General features: G+C 34.3%; 2 protein-coding genes across 8 annotated transcripts in view; one reads left to right on the plus strand and one right to left on the minus strand.

Moving 5' to 3' along the window:
* Positions 1–17,777, minus strand: part of LOC136027568 (microtubule-associated protein futsch-like) — a 682,876-nt gene that overhangs the window by 178,337 nt on the left and 486,762 nt on the right. The gene's annotated exons all lie outside the window — the stretch shown is intronic.
* LOC136026796 (uncharacterized) overlaps positions 4,921–17,777 on the plus strand; it is a 34,967-nt gene continuing 22,110 nt past the window's right edge. The window contains exon 1 of the mRNA XM_065703496.1: positions 4,921–4,957. The gene's annotated coding sequence lies outside the window, so the exon portion shown is untranslated. The remainder of the gene's footprint in view (positions 4,958–17,777) is intronic.

The raw sequence follows: 17,777 nt of genomic DNA on the forward strand, positions 1-17,777 counted from the left end.
TTTCAATTTCCGTTCGAGCAAACCCTCTCCCAATGTTCTTGGACCATTGGTGTGATACGATCACCTCTGAATAAAAAAAAAACAACGAACGCATCTCTGATCTTTCTTTTGGCAAAAAATACAGAATTCCACATTTTCTCAGATAGGACATTGAAACCTTTAAATTAGGATTCTCTGATACGTTGTATCTGGTGGTGTGATTTCTTTTAAGATTTTTTTACTTTTAGGCTTTCTCCCCCTTTTTCGAAAATCGGGCAAATTTTCACACGGTTGTAAAATTTGATGAGTAACACTAAGCTTAATAAATCAGAATAATAAGTCGATCCTTTTGAGTTTCGGTTACAATTGAGCGGTATCACTCCTTGCTAACAGTTTGTTACCACAAACTGTTTAATAACTAAACTAGAGAAAAAAGAAAAAGGAACGAAAGAACCAAACAACAAACCAAACACTTCCAACAATATCATTTCCATAAAAAAAAACTGATGCCACAGCTCCCTTACCATCCTATCTCCCTCCGCCATACCTCCTACCCTCCCCCTAGCAAATACCTTACTACCCATTCATCCCATTACCAAATTGAGTTGGAAGTTGAAACTTAAGCCGAAGATTGAGAAAAATCGTTTGGGGGAGGTGTCAACACTGTTTAACTTTTGTTAACTAAGCTTGGATTTTTTTTTTAACCTGGTTTGGGCTAATCTATAATAGTTTGGAACTTAACCTGACTAAGTGCTCCCTTGTAAAGATTAAATAAATAAAAAAAAAGTTTTCTTTAACTGAAAGTAAGGAGCGACATTAGAACTTAAAACGAACAGAAATTACTTCGTGTATGAAAGGGGCTGTTCCTCCCTGAAAGTCCCGCTCTTTACGCTAAAGTTTTACTGTTTCTCTCAATTCTACTTTATTAAACAATAAATTAATTTAGCGTAAAGAGCGGGACGTTGAGGGAGGAACAGCCCCTTTCATACACGGAGTAATTTCTGTTCGTTTTAAGTTTTAATATCGCTCCTTACTTTCAGTTAAAAAACTTTTTTTTATTTAATTTTTTTTTACTAAATGGCTTTCTCTTAGTTTTGATCAGACGATTTTGAGAAAAAGGGTGGGAGAGGAGGCCTAGTTGCCCACCAATTTTTCGGTTAATTAAAAAGGCAACTAGAATTTTTAATTTTTAACGAACGTTTTTATTAGTAAAAAATATACGTAACTTACAAATTAACTTACGTAACGAACTTCTATATTCGTATATTTTTCTTATGTATATGAGGGGGTTTGTCCCCTCGTAATGCCTCACTCTTTACACTAAAGCTTTAATATTGTCCCAATTCTTAAGATTGACCCCTGAATCACAAAGGCTGTAGAATAAATAGTTGAAGTTACTAAAAATACTTTAGCGTAAAGAGCGAGCTATTTAGGAAGAGATGGAGCCCTCATATGCGTAGTAATCTCTGTTCGTTTTAAGTTTTAATGCTGGTCCTTACTTTCAGCTGAAAAAACTTTTTCATATTAATTTTTTCTTTTTTTTAAAATAATGCTAGAAAATCCTTCATGAAATTTCTCTTCTCCCCTGACAAATTCCTCCAAGGAAAGATCTTCCCACATAGCCCCCTCCTCTCAACCAAAAATTATCCTTAAAAGGTCTGTACACTTCCAAATAATCATTACTGTATGTAAACGCTGGTCAAAGTTTATAACATGCAGTCCCTACCCCGGGGACTGGGGGGAGTAAGTGAGCCCCAAAGACATAGTTGTTATGTTTTTATACTATGCGTTATTTTATACATAGTTGTTACTATGCTGAACAAAATGGATATCTCATAATTTTGATCCGTTGAAAAAATGAGCGTGGGAGGGGGCCTAGGTGCCCTCCAATTTTGTTGGCTACTTAAAAAGGGCACTAGAACTTTTAATTTCCGTTAGAATGAGCCCTCTCACGACATTCTAGGACCACTTGGTCGATACGATCACCTCTGAGAAAAAAACAAAAAACAGACAAACAAACTAACAAACAAACAAATAAACACGCACCCGTGATCGGTCTTCTGGCAAAAAATACTAAGTTCCACATTTTTGTAGATAAGAGCTTGAAACTTCTATGGTAGGGTTCTCTGATACGCTGAATGCGAAGGTGTGATTTTTGTTCAGATCTTATGAGTTTTAAGGGGTGTTTCCCCCTATTTTCCAAAACAATGCAAATTTTCTCAGGCTCGTAACTTTTGATGAGTAAGACTAAATTTGATGAAACTTATATATTTGAAATCAGCATAAAAATACAATTCTTTTGATATATCTATTAGAATCAAAATTCCATTTTTTAGAGTTTTGTTTACTATTGAGCCGGGTCGCTTCTTACTACAGTTCGTTACCACGAACTGTTTGATAGTCTTAGTTGGGAGTGGGGCTCTGGGTGAATGCTATTTTCTTGGTATAGCATTAGACCAAGTGCAATATACCCGCCCCAACACTGATACGATTTCTTTACTCCATGCTGCGCACGATTTTTATTGTTATTTAAATAGTAGTCGATCCGTAAAGTAGCCGCCTCCACCGACTCTGGTGCAGCTTACTTTTTTGTACTTTGCGCTTAAATGTATACGAGTCTGTCCAACGAATAAAATCCTCGACCCGCTCTTGGCCAATAAGTGGAGTACTAGTACTAGTAGCCCAGTACCTTTTTTAGGTCCCGTTAACCATTTCATTATATTGCGTATTGTAATTCTTCTTATTTTATGTAAATAAGATGAGACCAATTAGCGGCAAATGGTTTAGAAAACAAATTTGAAACGTGGGAGGGGGCTAAAAAATATTAGTTATTATTAAGGTTTCAGTGCCTAAAAAGCCTCTCTACCAGTATATTTGTTGCTTCTGTAAGAGTAAAAAATTGGGACGGGGAGGGGGGTCAAAGGGTAATTCAAATGGATACGGACATGTCAATTATGTATTTCTGTAAATCAGTAATATTAGTGCCGCATTGGGATTACTCAGAGGCAAACCAAAGATAAAATGTGTAATTAAAAGTTATATATATATATATATATATATATATATATATATATATATATATATATATATATATATATATATATATATATATATATATATATATTATATATATATATATATATATATATGTATATATATATCAGAACTTTTGTGTTAATGGGCATATATGTCGAAAAGGGTTTCTAAAATCTGAAGTAGCAAGACTTAGTCCATGAGGAACGATTCCGAAGATATAACACCTTGTAGGCTATGTTTACTTAATTCGAGGCACATTAGACTATTTTAGAGAGAAAACAGAATGTTTTTAAGATAGCCTGATATTAACAAAAAATGTATTGTGGGGCCAATTTAGACGTGGATCCCATGCCAGTTCCCCTCTCCCCTCTTTATTGCCATATCTGTCTATCTCTGTCTAGTTAAAATTTTGACAGTACCATAATATTGTCTAAACCTGCACGGAAGAGGTATAATACACAAAACAAATATACATGGCTGTAAAATACCGACTCGGTTTTAGGGTGCGGGTGAGAAATCCAGAAAATGTGATGGAGGAGATATGTTTGACAATAATCTTCTTGTCTGAAAAACTTCATTTTAGGATTTTATAAAGTTTTATTCTGTGCGCATTGTCGGTACTCAAAAGGGGGTGTCTTCTTGCAGTATAACCACCAGTCTTCCCTTTTTCGCGGGCTAACAAAGAGATTGGGGACTTGCTTTATTTTGGCTACATGCAAGAACCGCCGTCAATCCATGACAATGTATGGGTGTGGTTGGCAAAAATTGTTTTTTTTAAATCCTGGGAGAAAAATCCTGTTGTTTTTTTTTTTTTTTTTTTTTTTTTTTTTTTTTTTTTTTTTTTTTTTTTTTTTTTTTTTTTTTTTTTTTTTTTTTACTGAACATACTAAAAAAGGTAGTTTCAAAATAAAAGTTCTAAAAATTGCTTGTTTTCAGAATCGGGGGGATGGTTGTAAAAAGTTTAGGCTGCAACTGTCCCTCACCCACCAATCGACTCCCTGCTACAAGGACAACCTAAGAGAGACCATCTGCATATTCGCGACACGGGCAGAACTTGACGTATTTGTAAGACTTATTTCTTAGTTGTGGGTATTGCTAGGGAAGAGTAAGATCAAATCTTTTTAAGGAAGCTGGTCGTAGATGATCTACAGACCTCTAGCCCCCCTTAAAAGGGGAAATATGTTGAAATGCACACAATAATTGAAATTGAAGACTCAGTCTACTTTATTCTACATCAAATCGTGTTCCAACCCTTTTTAATTTTGAAATTGATGCCCCCCCCCAAAAAAAGAAGAAAAAATCGATCAACAAATTTCACAGGCACTATTATTTTTTTTTTTACTTTTACTTTGATATTGTAATTTTAATTGCAGTAGTTGTAAATTGCAAGTCAGTATCAGCATCAGTAGACGGTTAAACCTTCCATTTTCTCAAAATGGGAAGTATGTTAAATTGCACAAAATCCTTGACAGAGAAGACTACATCTTCTTTGTTTTTCAGCAAAATGTACATTAACCCTTTTCTATTGGGAAATGAACCCCCCCCCCGAAAAAAATGAACACTAATTTTTTCCAGAGCTACTGATTTTTTTTTGTTTTATTTCAAAAGAAAGTATTTATATCATTTTGATATACTGCTATTTAGCCCGTATCATATATACTGAAGCAAAAAGTACTTTCTAATAATTTTGTAGGAACATTAGATGGCTTGTAATTAAAGCAATTTCTCATGGTTTCAACTTCTTTCAGTTAGGGTTTCCACATCTTATTGGGTTGAAATATTTCCATCTAGTCATAAAACATTTTCATACGCGTCGGATTAAAACACCCTGATATTTAACTGTTGCTACTGTCGGAGAGAAAATTATGCGCTAAACGCTAAACGACATTATGATTTCAATTGTTCAAACAGTTCAGTCTTCAGTTGAGCATTGTAGTGTCAGGTAAGAATTAAGATGTTTTGTCTATTGCTTTGAGTTTTCTAAGGTAATATTTTGAATAAAATTGTGGTGAAGAGGTGTAATTTTTTGTATTTGGCTCTTTGGTAAAACTCAAGATGGAGGATGTTTTGCCATTTTGGAAGTAGTTGAGTTAGGCTTGGTGAAAGAAAATCTAAGGAATGGGTACAGCCTAGGAGCCAGACCCTCATCCGTTCCTTTTTCAAAGGGTAACCTTCCATAAGTTACTAAAAGGTAGCTTATAGCCTATGTTTTAGACTAGGCCTATGATGTACAGTTAAAAGTTAATTAGGCTAGGCTTAGATACATAAATTAGCCTAGTTTTCAAATGAGCCCTTAAGCAAATTTATAATGTTTTAGCGCCCTGATAGCAAAAAAGAAAAAACAGAAGAAAAAAAAGAAATACTGCTACCTATGCCAAAGTGGGATTTTCCAGGGGGGGGGGGGGTCCATAAGTTTCATGTGTATGGTTTTCAGCAATGCTAATTCCAATTGTGTTCTTTTTTTGTCTGTGAAGTGATTTTTGAGAGGTCTTACACTCTTTTTAAAATAGCCTAACACTTTGATTGGTAAAGCTCTAGATTAGGGCTATTGAGAAGGAAACTTGGGTCAATTTGTAGTTTTCAACAGAAGCCCTTAATGGGGCCCCAAAATATAAAGCAGTCGATATTAGCCTAACCAGAAGTTTACAAACATGTTTATAAAAAAAAAACTGTCAAAAATTGCTTAGTTGCGGATGATGTAGGAAAGGTAAGTCTTTTAGGATATTTTCATAGTCTTAACAGAAACTGTTATTCTGAAAAGAAATTTGTTGGAATTTTTAAAACGAGCCTGAAATCCATCAAAAAGGACATCACAGTAAAGCAGACGTCATGTTTGAGGGATTTCTAGCTCATTTTCAAATTCCCGCAAATTTGTTTTTCTAAATAACATTTTACCATTAAGACTAAGGAAAGTAATTGTAAAATTCTAGTTTAGCTACTTTTCGCTATCTTGGAAAGGGGGCTAGGTTAGAGAATGAGTAAATATTTGACTGTCCATATTATTGACTTACCCATTAAGTGAACATACCACTCAATACCTTTCTTTATGCTCTTTACGAATAAAATAATTGCTTCTGTCGCAAAATTCATATTTAAATACTTTTGGAGCTCTTAAAAAGGCCGAATTTTAAATTAAAGTACCAGTTATCGGTTGTTTTCTCTGTCATTTTTGACAAAATAATGCTACATTTTCTCTGTGCCAAAATCATATATATATATATATATATATATATATATATATATATATATATATATATATATATATATATATATATATATATATATATATATATATATATATATATACTGTCTTTATAAGTGGGTAATAATTTTGTATGTATGTGTGTATATTTTCTCGAAAACGAATCCGTATTTTTTCGGGAAAATTGGCATACACATATATCCTGGCCTATAAAAAAAGATTTAGATAGGTCCGAAGTTTGAGAAAATTCGTTAAGAACCTTAATTTTTGGGAAAAAATAAATCGGCATTGCTTCAGTAATCAAGTATCTTTGAAAAAACACTAATGAATACCATTAAGACATTTTTGAATACCTTTAAATGATGAAATACTTAATTCAGATACAATTTTCTTCTTTTCTCTTTCTTTTTTTTCTGATTTCTTGAGGAGGATTTAGCTTAAGCTTTCTCAAGCCTTCCTTTTTAAAATTTACTTTCATTATATTCTTATCTAATAATTTTCCAGTTTATATATTTTGTAAAAATTTTCAAATTCATGTTTTTTCGAATTTTTTGGCTGTTTAAATCTTTTTTACGGGATACTTAAAGCTTGATAATTTATTCAGTTTTTGAGTCAGCTTTCTATCCTCAATCTGAACCCATATTAAAAGCTTTTTACAAATTATAGTTTTTACATGATTTTTAAATTACGACCTTGGAAATTTCAAAAATACAGGTGCTTCAAAAATACAGTACTGAGGTTGATTCGACGACTGCTATTGTCAAAATAAGCGAACTTCTCGCTTATTACTGCTTCTGCTACTACTATTACAACTGGGATAATGAACGGCCGTTGAACTAAATCAAACACGGTATACGCATGCAGGTTGTCAAAAGACTCAAATCAAAGCACATTATGTGCATTTAGGCTGTCAAAAGGGTGAATCAGAATCATCCCAGGATTGGCTTTGTCTTAATAATTTGAAACTTTAAGGCTTGTTGTGGGGATGTTGAACCAACCAAAAAGCATTATGCGTATACTACTACTACTACTCCTCCTATGATTACTGCAACTAATGAGGCTTTTGGTATTAACCTGAAACTTTCTTTCATAGAATGAAAGCTAAATAAAAAGGGCTTAGTGCATCTAGTTTTCAAGAAGGTATAGATGCAATGACTCATAAACAGAACCGGGTATAAAATTTTGTTTTGCAGGGAAAGTCGAGGGAGTGTAAAACTAAATCAAAAGGTACTGTGTGTATCCAGAGCTTCAAAAGGGCGTAAGCCCAGTATCACACCAAGGGTTTTACGTTCGAACTTTAAGGTCATGTTTTCAGGAAACCCAAGTAAATCAAAAGACACTATGTACATCCAAGTTGGTAATAAGGGCGTATTTGCGATATCTTAGAAACAGTTTAAGGTATTAATAACATGATTTTCAGAGTTTATATTATGGTTTATTAATTCGTGGTTTCGTATAATGAATTATATTTCCGTAATTAAACATTTCTGCTACTATTTTTGTAACACAGCTGGTGAGACCATTGTTTTACCTTATGATAAGTCGGCCATTTATATTGTCTTAATGACTTTTCAGTTGTGAAAATAAAATTTCTTCCATTTATGCTTGAGTTTTTTAACCAATTCAAATTGCATACTAAAAAATGTTGAATACTCTTTCCTAGTTTTTTTTTTTTTTTTTGAGTTTGAGTGATCAACAAAAGGTCAACGTCAGTTTTTGTTAAAATTGGGCGCTGTTTTACATATTATTTTCCACATGCACAGTTTGATCATGCATTGTACCCCTTGCCAAAGGCAGAGAATCAGGAGATGGTACGGTACCTGCGCTATGCAGACAATTGCTCAAAATGCGAAAGATGTTTCTCTGGAAACATCTGGTGTAAGCCTACACCGAACACTTCTAGACCCTCGTAAATTTGTATAAATGTCTGAAACGTCATGTTTTATTTGTGTTTTGGTCACTGGAGACGAATTAATTATACTTTATTGACCTCTTAATAGCGGCTACAAAATACAATTTTATATTAATTGGTAACCTTTATTTTTACATTTCTGGAAAATTTCAGGTCCCTTCCTTCAAAACATTTTTTTATATGTTCGGACCGAAGTCTTAATGCTACATAGTCTCTAGCCTAAAAGCATCTCAAAGAAATAAGAATCTTAAAACTTTGAATTTGGAAAAGAATATGTAAAACCTGTCTTTAGCACCCAATTTTAACGAACACTGACGTTGACCTGTTGTTGACCACTCAAACTCAAGAAAGGGCTTTTTGTCGTGTTTGTTTTACATATTAAAAAAAAAAAAAAAAATAAGTAAGAATGAGCATTCAACATTTTTAGTATGCAATTTGAATTCTTTAAAAAACTCAAGCATAAATTGAAGAAATTTTATTTTCACAACTGAAAAGTCATTAAGACAATACAAATGGCAGACTTATCATAAGGTAAAACAATGGTCTCGTAAGCTGTGTTACAAAAAATCGTAGAATAAACTTATAATTTCGGAAATGCAATTCGTTATACGCAACCAAGAATTAATAAACCCTAATGTAAACTCCATAATGTAACCATAAAAATGGAAAATTCTGTTATTTCTATCTTTAGCACCGATATTTTCAAGCTACAATACGAATTTATGAGGTTAGTCTATAATTGAAAACCCTTCCCAGACACCTTCACTTCAGATTTGTCTAGAAAATAAAAATCTACATTGCGTACCAAATTAAGCAAATTCAAGGACCAGGGACCGGACCAGATTAAAATCAGGGGCCGGACCAGGGACCGGACCAGATTAAATTAGAAATAGTCGTTTTCCCGATTTGATCATCTGGGGCGAGTAGGGGGGCCGCTAATTTTGAAAAAATAAAAAAATGAAGTATTTTTAACCTACTAACGGTTGATCAGATCTTAATAAAATTTGATGTTTGAAAGGATATCGTGTCTCAGAGCTGTTATTTTAAATTCCGACCGGATCTGGTGACATTGGGGGTAGTTGGGAGGGGGAAAACTAAAATCTTGGAAAACACTTAGAGTGGAGGGATCGGGATGAAACTTGGTGGGAAAAATAAGCACAAGTCCTAGATACATGATTGACATAACCGAACGGATCCGCTCTCTTTGGGGTAGTTGGGGGGGGGGGGGGTAATTCTGAAATATTAGAAAAATGAGGTATTTTTCGGGTGATTGGATCTCAATGAAATTTGATATTTAGAAGGATATCGTGTCTCAAAGCTCTTATTTTAAATCCCAACTGGATCTGATGACATTGGAAGGAGTTTGGGGTGGGATAACCTAAAATCATGAAAAACGCTTAGATTGGAGGGATCGGGATGGAGAGACTGGTGGGAAAAATAAGCAGAAGTCTTAGATTCGTGATTTACATAATTGGAACGGACCTCTCTTTTTTTTGGGGGGGGGGGGGTTAATTCTGGAAAATTAGAAAAAATGACATATTTTTAACTTACGAAGGAGTGATCGGATCTTCATGAAACTTCATATTTAGAAGGATCTAGTAATTCAGATCTCTTATTTTAAATCTCAACCAGATCCAGCGTCATTGTGGGGGGGACCGGAAATCTTAGAAAATACTTACAGCGGAGAGATCAGAATGAAACTGGACGGGAAGAATAAAAACCTGTCTAAGATACGTGACTGACGTAACTGGACCGGATCTGCTCTCTTTGGTGGAGTTGGGGGGGGGGGTAATTTGGAAAAATGAAGTATTTGTAACTTACGAAAGGGTGACCAGATCTTAATGAAATTTGATATTTAGAAGGATCTTGTGCTTTAAAGCTCTAATTTTAAATTCCGACCAGATCCTGTAATATTGGGGGGAGTTGGAGGGGGAAGCCAGAATTCTTGGAAAAAGTGAAAATTGGGGTATTTTTATCTTACGAATAGGTGATCGGATCTTACTGAAATTTGATATTTAGAAGGAATTCATGTCTCAGAGTTTTTATATCAAATCCCGACCAGGTCTTTAGACATTGGGGGGAGTTGGAGGGGGAAATCTTGGAAAACACTTGGAGTGGAGGAATCGGGATGAAGCTTGGTGGATAGAATAAGCAAATGTCCTTGATACGTAATTGACGTAACTGTACCGGATTTGCTCTCTTTGGGGGAGTTGGGGAGAGGGGTTCAGGGATTTGGCGAGTTTGGTGCTTCTGGACGTGCTAGGACGATGAAAATTGGTAGGCGTGTCAGGGAGCTGCACAAATTGACTTGATAAAGTCGTTTTCTCAGATTCGACCATCGAGGGGCTAAAGGGAGAGGAAAAATTAGGGAAAATTAGGTATTTAAAGCTTACGAGTGGATGATCGGATCTTAATTAATTTTTATATTTAAAAGGATATCGTGACTCAGAGCTCTTATTTTAAATCCTGACCGGCATTAAACCTCTGATTTTTCTTTTAAATCAATCTATTGATTCTTAGAATTTTGTTAGAGCTCTTACCATATGAGCTCTTGGCTCTTGTTTTCTACTGTAAGAGACTCCAAAGCCGCTTTATCTTTTTACTCAACCAAAATGCTTTGTTGCCTAGTGTTTTCAGCAAAGGACTAGCTTTTCAAAATGAAATAATTTCTTAGACCACACTGCTTTTCCATTTACGAAACAAATAATTGAAGAAAAAACGGGTTTAATTTTTTTATAATAAAGCAGTGACAACAAAATAAAATAAAAACTACACTTTAACTAACAAAAAATAAAAATACTCCGAATATTTCGGCCCCACCTCCGGGAGCCTTTCTCAACGGGGAAAAAAAAAACAAAAAAGGAGAAAATTACAACAATTTAAGACTATTTTTAAGACATTATAAAAATACCACGACAACTAAACCAAACTAAAAATATAAACAATCAAATATAAAAGAAACAAGAACTCACATTTTAAAACAAACACTCCCGCACTTGACTGTAACTTTAGAAAAAACTGCAATAATTGTTTCTATTGGCACTTTCCTCTGCCACAATCGCTGTATAAATGGGGATCTATCAAAAATGAAAAATATAAATACTTGTAACAATACGAAAAAGAGGTCACCCAACCCCCAAATCCAATCAAAATCTTACAGGTTAATGAAACACGATTAGGAATTATAAATTGAATGGATTTTTTCATTTGCTATTTTAGCTGCCGTCCGTTGACTTCTTACAGCATTGACCATGCTTTGACCTCCGTTCGCAAGGTTATTACTTGTTTCAGGACAATTATGCAAATCAATACTCATTGAAGTTTTTGACTGGTCTTTAATTAAACTATTATAAATTGAATTTATTTTAAATTCCCCCTCATCTCTATTTATACTAATACCCCCATAGATAATCTTTTTTATTTCTATAATTTCTCTGAAACTTTGTAAAAGTCCTACAGACTTATCAATAATTTTTGTCTGATCAAATAAAATACTATGATGAGGAAAATTATACACGTGACCAGCTATAGCGGATTCAAAAGTATCAGGTTTTTTATTTTGTCTTAGCGAGCAATCTATCGCATATTTGTGTTGCTGTAGCCTATTTTTTAAATTCTGTTGTGTTCTACCTACATAAAATTTACCACAAGAGCATGGAATTTTGTATACCCCCTGTTGTATATTTCTTGGAACTTTATCTTTTCCGTTATTTAGCCATGAGCTTATATTTTGTCCTGATTTAAAAGCTGTTTTTATATTATGTTTTTTTAATTCTTTCCTTAATTTCTGTGACAAACTTGGGATATAAGGCAAAGTTATGTAATTTGGTTTTTGATTTGATTCATTTTCTTCTAATTTTACAGGTTCCAGTAACTTTTTTTTCCTTTTTTCAATTATTTGAGAAATCATATTTTCGGGATATCCATTTCCTACTAGAATATCCTTAATAAAAATTAATTCACTACTAATGTATTCTGGTGAAGCTAAATTTAACACTCTATCCACTAAAGAAATAACTACCCCCCTTTTTACTTGGATCGGGTGATTTGATGTGAAAGACAAATAGCGGTTGTTATTAGTTGGTTTACGGTAAATTGAAAACACTAGTTTATTATTCTTTCTATGGATCCAAATATCCAGAAACGGTAATTTTTTCTCTGTTTCATTTTCAATTGTAAAAACTAATTCCCCTCCCAAATTATTTAAATGTTCCAGAAAACCTTCAATTTGTGATTCCCCATAATTCCAAATAACTAATACATCATCCATATATCTGCCCCAAAATTTTGGTTTTAAAAAATATGGATCAATAGCTAAATTTTCTATATACTCCACATAAATATTAGCTAACAGTGGACTTAAGGGTCCTCCCATTGCTAATCCTCTAACTTGATGGTAAAAATTGTCTCTAAATTTGAAATAATTAGTATACCTGCTAGTTATTTTAATTAGATTTAATATAGTTTCTATCTCAATCCCTTCAGACAATTCTTCCATTTCACTTTTATGCACATCAAGTTTTTTTGATAAAACAAAAACAGATTTATCGAAAGGTATATATGTATACATTGACTTTATATCAAAACTAAAAAGTCTAGAATCACTTGATATTTCAATATTTTTAAGTTTATTTTTTAAAAATACTGAGTTTTTTATATAAGACTTTTGGAGAGTCTATACATGTACTGTATGTAACCAGGTTGTCAAAAGGGCGTAAAAGCAATATCTAAGGAAACGGAGCTACTAAAACTACTACTGGTACTTCTACAATAACAACTATTTTAACTACTATTACTTATGCTACTATAATCACTATTGCTACTGCGAGTATTCGTAATCGGAACTGTGACTAATTACAACTGTGACTTCTAGTGTTTGTGACTACTTGCAACTGCTTACGAGTTTTACTTAAAGTCCTTTTGACTGCGGTCGTGACTACTGGGAATTATGATTAAGACTGCATTTGACTGTGACTGCAACAACTGCTTGCAACTGTGACTACTTGTGACTGCTTCTTCGAGTGCTTTGAACTACGACTACATGACACTGTGACTGCTTGTAGATGCTAACACTTGCGACTGCTACTACTACTACTTCTACAATTACTACTACTGCTATTACTACTATTACTACTACTATTGAATTAAATAAAATTAGTTTAAGTGCATCCACATTGTCAAAATGGCACAAATGTAAAATCTCAGCTTTGGAATAGGGTAATAAGTTGAAACTTTTAGCGAAAGCTGAGGGGGATGTAAGACTAAATGAAATAAGTTATGTGTTCCATATTGTAATTGCTCCTACAGAGGCACACGCTCCTCGGGCGATACCGAGTACGAACTGATGGTGTGAAATATGGAAGAGGGAGGTACTTCCTTTTATACACAGATTCAAATACGGTACTTCTTTTGTCTGAATCTCCCGACCTCAGCAGGTGGAGACGTTCCTTGGGTTAGGGTAACCCTTCCTAATAATCCTGGGGTCATTGGGACTATTTATAGCCCTTGTACCTGCCAGATAATTTAAAACCTTCCTAGATAACTATCGGGAAAAATTCGCTGTCTCCTATCATCCTCCATGGAGATTTCAACGGCCATCCTAGATTATGGCTCTGTAGCAAGAACACTGAAAAGCAGGGGTTGGACCTGTGTGATCTTTCTGTTTCTAATGGTCTTAAATAATTTGTTTCGACCCAGTGGTTCTAGAATCTTGCGAGAGGGCTCATTCTAACGAAAATGAAAAGTTACAGTGCCCTTTTAAGTGACCAAAAAGTTGGAGGGCACCTAGGCCCCCTCCCACGCCAATTATTTTCCCAAAGTCACCGGATTAAAATTCTGAGATAGTCATTTTATTCACCGTAGTCGAAAAACCTTATAACTATGTCTTTGGGGACGACTCACTCCCCCACAGTCCCCGTGGGAGAGGCTACAAGTTACAAACTTTGACCAGTGCTTACATATAGTTTGTTTATTTGGAAGTGTACAGACGTTTTCAGGGGGATTTTTAGGTTGAGGGGGTGGGTGGTTGAGAAGAGGGGGATATGTTGGGGGAACTTTCCTTGGAGGAATTTGTCATGGGCGAAGAAAATTTTCATGAAGTGAGCGCAGGACTTTTCAGCATTATTAAAAAAATGAAAAAATAAATATAAAAAAGTTTTTTTCAACTGAAAGTAAGGAGAAGCATTAAAACTTAAAACGAACAGAAACTATTACGCATATGATCGGCTCACATCCTCCTAATACCCCGCTCTTTACGCTAAAGTATTTTTAGTAATTTCAGCTATTTCTTCTATGGCTTTTGTGATTCAGGGGTCATTCTTAAGAAATTGGGACAAAATTTAAGCTTTAATGTAAAGAGTAAGGTACTGACGAGAAGGTGAACCCCCTCATATACGTAATAAAAACATAAGAATACAGAAGTTCGTTACGTAAGCTAATTTATAGGTTACGCATATCTTTTACTAATAAAAACATTCGTAAAAATTAAAAGTTCTAGTTGCCTTTTTAAGTAACCAAAAAATCGGAGAGCAACTAGGCCCCCTCCCCCGCTCCTTGTTTCTCAAAATCATTCGATCAAAACTATGAGAAAGTGTTTTAAATGAACATCGTTTTAATTATTCATCTGCGGAGAGCCAAAATCAAAACATGCATTGATTCAAAAACATTGAGAAATTAAATAAAAAAAACAAGTTTTTTTTACGGAGGGTAAGGAACGGCATTAAAACTTAAAGCGAACAGAAATTACTTCGTGTATGAAAGGGGCTGCATCCTCATCAACGCCCCGCTCTTTACGCTAAAGTTTTTTACTGTTTCAAAAAGTAAAGTTAAGAGAAAGAGTCAAACTTTAGCATAAAGAGCGGGGCGTTGATGAGGAAGCAGCTCCTTTCATATACGAAGTAATTTCTGTTCGTTTTAAGTTTTAATGGCGCTCCTTACTTTCCGTAAAAAAACTTTTTTTTATTTAATATTTTTATGCTATGATATATAACCCCAACATATTATTGTGAGAGAGTAATGGGTGGGTTTAATTCAATTCTTTCGTCCTTCCACTCCCCCAAAACTGAATAGAGAGCACTGAGAGACTTTTTTGCGAGACTTAGTCTTGGCTCTTGATGGCCCCAGCCAGCAAAAATTATTTAAGATACATCTTTTTTAATTTTATTCTAGTTTGTTAAGTGATGTATAACAATTTAATTAATCAATCAAATCATTTGACCTTGCCTGGATGTCTTGTTTACTGGCTTATTAAGTGTATATTTTATTTCATCACTAATTGTAGACAGCCTCTAAATGAGACATCTAGCAGTCAGTCTCTAAATGAAACATTGCTCCTTACTTTCAGTTAGCAAAACTATTTTTTTAGTTTTCAATTTCTTTTCATTTTTCTAATAATGCAGGTAAATTTGGCTCAGCCCTAATGAAATTTATCCCCCCACCCCCTCACCCCCACAGGAAACTTGAACATTTCATCCAGCATTAAGTACACCCCCCGTCAAATTCCCTCCAGGCAGTTCCATCCTAGCTGAAAATCTCCCTCCACGTAAAATTTCTTGCAGACAGTTCAGTTGAAAATTTATCATTTGCATAATCTCATTTGAAAAAAGACTTTAATCTCTAATCGTTTTCTCGAAGACTCCGGAAATGCCCTCTTCCACAGAATTTTTTTCTGGAAATCAAAGTGAATGGAAAATAGCCCCAGAATAATTCTCCCGGAACCTTTCCACATGCAAAGTTGGGTTGGCAAAGATAATGTAAGACAATTAACAAGAATTTCGTATAGTAATTCTGTCAAATCCCCCAAGTGTAAAATTTTCCCTGGAAAATTCTTCCCCCGGAAATTTTCTTCCCCAAGGCAGATTCTCCCAATGAAAACCTACCCCAATTACAAATCTACTCCTCCCCACGTCTGTATACTTCCCAATAACAAATACTATGCGTGAACAATGGAAAAACTTCATAACGTACAGGCATCTCCCCACGGACTGTGGGAAATGAATGGCCAGCTGGAAGGAAATAAATGGAGGTAAGAGGAAACTTCATTTTTTATAGTATAGATTTTATGTATCTATTTATGTCAAATTCTGTTTTTTGAGTTTTGGTTACTATTGAGCCGAATCGCTCCTTACTTAAAGTTCATTACCACGAACTATTTTAAATTGAACCCAAATATGATTAATTTGCCGTCAATATATAAAGCATATGAAATAATGACTTTTTCGTGATTACCTCTGAAGAAGTTATTTTAATTTACTGATGTTTAGTTCTCATTATATTACGTTTGTTACCAAATTACCATTTAATATAAAATAATTGTAATTAATAGTGCCATTATTAAGTATTTGAATCAATACAGCCAGTAGTGGTTTTAGGCCTCGTAATCAGGGGGAGAGGTGTCTCATTAGGAGCGCTAAAATATAAAATAAAGGAATTAAATTCATATAATATAGGACTTTAATGTCTCGTGTCTTAAAAAACTAGGAGGGGGTGGCTATCCTTACTGCCAAGATCTAGAATTGCCAATGAATACAGCACAAGAAAATATACTATTTTTTATTTTATTTTCACTGCTCTGAATGTCGAGTTTGCGAAATAAGACAAATGACATTTGATTGGTTTCTAGTGCCCAGAGTAAATGTCGAAGAAGTAAAGCTGGGTGGAACCATTTTTTATGGCACTTGGTATTAATCAAGTGAAATATAACGATCGCAAACTCTGTCGGTCTGTTGTTCTGTCTGTCGGTACAGGTTTTCTAGTTTAGGCACTTCCAAATAAGCTAGGACGATGAAATTTGGAGCCGAAAAATTGGTTCCTGCCATATGAGCTCTTGGCTCTTCTGGCTTCGTCACAAGTGCCATATGAGCTCTTAGCTCTTGTCTTCTTTTACTAGCCAACTTTTGTCTTTTGATATTTAATCACAGCACAGTCAAAATCAATTAATTAATTGAGAGTTGATGTTTTTAATAGTTTTTACCAAACTAATTGTGACCTACATAATTATGGATCTTGACGAAGTGGTAATATAGTTGTTAATTTGCGTCTCGGGGCCAAGTCTTGATTTTCAGTGAAGCAACTGGGCCCATGTATGTGGAATGAGCTAACATTGACCGTTAGGGTGGCGGAACATGTACCTCAATTTGAAAAGAATTCAAAAGATTATTTTTTTTGGGAAAATTGTTCCATTATGTTTGGGTGGTAGGATGGGTAGAGAAGGAAGGGTGATTTTAGAAGGTAAGTTTGGACAGGGGTTAAGGCAGGTTGGGAGGGAAGAGTGATTGAGATTGGATTCGTTATTCTTTTTTATTTATCTATGATTATTTATATTTCAATAATTTCTTATTTTTTATTATTTGCTTAATATATGGTTTGTTTATTATGGTTTATTTATAATAAAATTATTTAAATAGTAAAGGTTTTTTTTAAATAGTTGTGTTAATAGAAAGTACTTACGTCGACTTTCGTGCCACCTCAAACCCTGGTAGGTTTGTTATTTATTTATTTAGTTAGTTGTGAATGTGAAAATAAAAATCTTAAGTTTTGTTCTTAAAATTCAAAACATTAACCAATCAATTTTCACTTTCTTGCCCGAAAACTGTTAATTTACGGTTGGAACTCTGGAAAATTTTTATAGCTAGATCTAATCTTCACATT

Source organism: Artemia franciscana, chromosome 5 (assembly GCF_032884065.1).
Source record: "Artemia franciscana chromosome 5, ASM3288406v1, whole genome shotgun sequence".
In the NCBI taxonomy this organism is placed as follows: Eukaryota; Metazoa; Arthropoda; class Branchiopoda; order Anostraca; family Artemiidae; genus Artemia; species Artemia franciscana.